Raw genomic sequence first — 3,685 nt, 5'->3', positions numbered from 1 at the left:
TTATCAGATGTCGAACAAGATTATAATAATTGTGTTATAACCAAAAGAATTTTTCACATTATTAGTGTAATGGCCTTGGTCTATATAACAATATATCACTGATACAGTTTGTAACATAAAATATCTAAAAATTTCAATGACATTTTTAATTTCAATTACCTTTTTTCATACAAATTTAATTTATCAATTTTATATAATTAATAAATAACTACCATGGTTTTAGTAGGTACACGGTTAATTTTTCAAAATCAAACATGTATTACTAAAGCTATAATGATAAAATACTTTGTATAATTAATAATTATATTGCATTAATAATTTTTAAATGTTGTTGACTAAGACTGAAGACAACATTTTCAAACTATAGAACATTGTAAAGCTTGGAAATATAATTTCCAAAACTATGAATTTAGTAAGGATGGTGGGAATTTCATAAAAAAAATTATAAGCTGTTCTAGAGAAAATGTTCATTTATGTAACAATTTAAATCAAGTAGGTAAACTCTGACAGCAAATTAATTTTCTCTTTTCTAAATTAATTTACACCATAAAAATAACACGCATAGTTACAAAAATACCAGTTTTATGTAAACATAGTTGTAAACTATAAAACTCATTAGGCTTGTCGAATTTTAATGACCCATGCTGAGAGTCAAAGTTGTTTAATACAATGTAGAAAATCATACTCCAGTAATTATTGTATTATCTATTATATGTTTATGTACATAATATTAAATCATAAAGACTGAGAATCCAATGAAAATCATTATATCTTAAGAGGATGTCAGCGCACTATTTGTTTTCTCTCTCTGGTCTACGCGCAGCATAGACAAAACATATTAACGCAGAATCATTTTTTCTGTTTTTAAGTAATCTCAGAGTAAAATCATCCGTCACAAGATAGAACATTTTTGGGAGAATGACATATCGATTTTATATTTTATTGTTATTTAACTTTGTATTCGACTTACTAAAAATAAACAAAAAAATGATATACATTAAAATTATGTTTAAATTATTTTGAGACAATATTTAGACAAATTGATATGACATATTCTAAAAAATATTATTCTCTATCTTTTTTGTTATGGGTGATTTTACTTTAAGATAACTTAAAACATAGAAAAATTATTCTGCGTAAATGCGTTTTGTCTAGTATGTTACGCGTGGGCTAGAGAGAGAAAACAAATAGTGCGTTGACATCCTCGTAAGTAAGATTGACCAATGACTTAAGCATAGGTAATTATTTATTTATTTTATTTTTAGAATAACACGCTCATTTGTTATTATATTTTCAAATTTTTTGTGTAGCCTTAAAAAATAATATTAAATTTATTATATCTTAATATCTTTAATTAATTTGTCTATTTTCATTCTATATTTCTAGAGAATAAATTGATTATTTTGATTTATAATTGGTGTTTGAAGTTCCGGGCCAAGGATTTCAAAAATGTGTAGCGTAATTATATTATTGTTATTATTTATACTCCCTATAATTGATATACCAGCTTTAATTTTTAAATTCTTTGTCATTTAAAAAAAGGTATGTATGTCGTGATAATTAATTATTGATCGACAATTATTAAAAAATCTCGTTCAATTTGGATTAATAACTTTCTACGCTTAGTTTTTGTAATATAATTACTCTTATATTTTTATATTACCAACTGCAGTATAGAAATATTAAAATAGTTTCAACAATAGTTATAATTTATGAATGCATAATTTTGTTTTATTCAAATTATTTTCAAGTTACCAATGTGTAATAATAATTAAGAAAGCTAAAATTATGAACAAGACGTTCAGCTGAATGCAGATGCATCGTTAATGCACTAATATTAGAAATGAAAATGTTTTGATATGATTTACACACAATAAGATATATACTTCTTGTCGTGAAAGACATATTTTTAAACACTCACGGATGTGAAAATATTAATGTTTTTTAAAACTGCGTGTAATGTAGGTATTTTCGTATTACAAATAATATTCTAACCTGCGTTTAAACACACAACAACGTTAAAAAATCTCAAACAAAATATAATTATCGTTGTCCTTTTTTTTACATAAAACTGTCCACACTTAAAAACAATTTGTATTTTGTATTTCACTACAACAGTTTCTTATGTAGATACCGCAGTAATGATTGTAGTAAAACACATTTTCACAGAACGCAGAACTCAAGAATCAAGACTCAAACACAAAATAAACCCAAACTTATACAAATTCATTGGACCAGACATATCGAGCAAACTCATATCCTTCCCATCAAAGAGCACAAGCTTGATATTCAAATTTAACAATTAATATTCGTCCAATATATCTACATATTTTATAAAAATATATTTTTTTTTAATACAAATGCACTTATGATATTATATTTAGACGTTGCATAAAAAAAGTTTGAAGGTCTTAGGCTTAGCTGATGTTCAATTAGATCAACAAAAAAAAAAAAATAATAATAATTGTCTTCGATAAAATGACCAGTAAAAATATGTTTTCACAAGTTTATCGCTTGTGCAGCACGAATTCGTGGTGCATAAAATACGGCCAACTCGCGAAAGTAACGTAAAATGATGGAGAAAAAACCTAACCAAAAACGAGTCGTCTACGTGCAGTGTACAGAATATAATATAGGAGTCATATAATACACCAAATACGGTGAAGAGGATTTGACGCACGTCACATCGAAACACCTTCCTATACGGATATAATATATTATTATGATTTTACCTATAATAACATATTAGTAGGTACATTGCGTTAAATTAAATTATCTGACGATTAAAAGTCGGACGACGACTTTCGCGATTCCAATATAGGTATAGGTATAGTCAGGTAACGATTCGGTATGTGTGCGGTGCAGAAGTAGCGTGAACGAATCGCTCAAGGTCGGAACAGATTTCTCGAAGGGACTCCGACGCCTGTACGTCCGGCGCCCGTCACGCCCACGAGTCACGATGGCGGTGCAGTGGCGGGAAAAAAATTATACGAATGATTTCGAGTATCCGAAATCGAAACGATAAGATATTTAATATTATACCTACCTATACATGTTGTAGCTGGTGTGGGTACGCACGGCGCGTGCCGTAGACGAAGGGGAAAGTGTCGGGGAAACGGAGATAATGTATCGTGATAATAATATCTATATATTTTCGTAGCGCGCGTATGGGAAAAACTGGCCGGCGGGAAGGGAAAATCGGCGGTATACCTATAATAGTTGTAAGCATTATGATATACGTAGTTGTAGGAGAAGAGGGAAAAAAATCGCGTTCACACGTCTGACAGAACGCATGATAATAATATTACAATATTATAATATTATAATACGCGCGCGTCCTGCCGCCGCCGTTTACCTGTCGCTGCCGGGGTGGGAGGCGCGGCCGTCTCGCGGAGACGGGTAAAAACCAGGATGGCGCGCCGGGCCGGGTATCACTCGTCCGCGAACGACCGACGGTCGTCGAATACGCCGAATAATATCCGCGTCGCTTCGATAACATATTATTATTATACCGACGATATCGCAGTATTAATTATTAAACTAACCCAAGAAATTTCTGTTACCGTGCACGTCGTATCATAATATTATCAAACGTCCGATATATCACAGTTGTCATCTGTTCGATATTATATTATTATAAACGAACTTTTATAAAAAATAAACCATATGGCCGAATGATATCGTG

At 30.6% G+C, this 3,685-nt stretch overlaps 1 protein-coding gene across 1 annotated transcript in view; it reads right to left on the bottom strand.

The window, feature by feature from the left end:
* Positions 1 to 3,685, bottom strand: part of LOC100572802 — an 18,129-nt gene that overhangs the window by 5,710 nt on the left and 8,734 nt on the right. The window lies entirely within an intron of this gene.

This window comes from Acyrthosiphon pisum, chromosome A1 (assembly GCF_005508785.2).
Source record: "Acyrthosiphon pisum isolate AL4f chromosome A1, pea_aphid_22Mar2018_4r6ur, whole genome shotgun sequence".
Classification (NCBI taxonomy): Eukaryota; Metazoa; Arthropoda; class Insecta; order Hemiptera; family Aphididae; genus Acyrthosiphon; species Acyrthosiphon pisum.
This window is presented reverse-complemented; position numbering and strand designations above follow the sequence as displayed.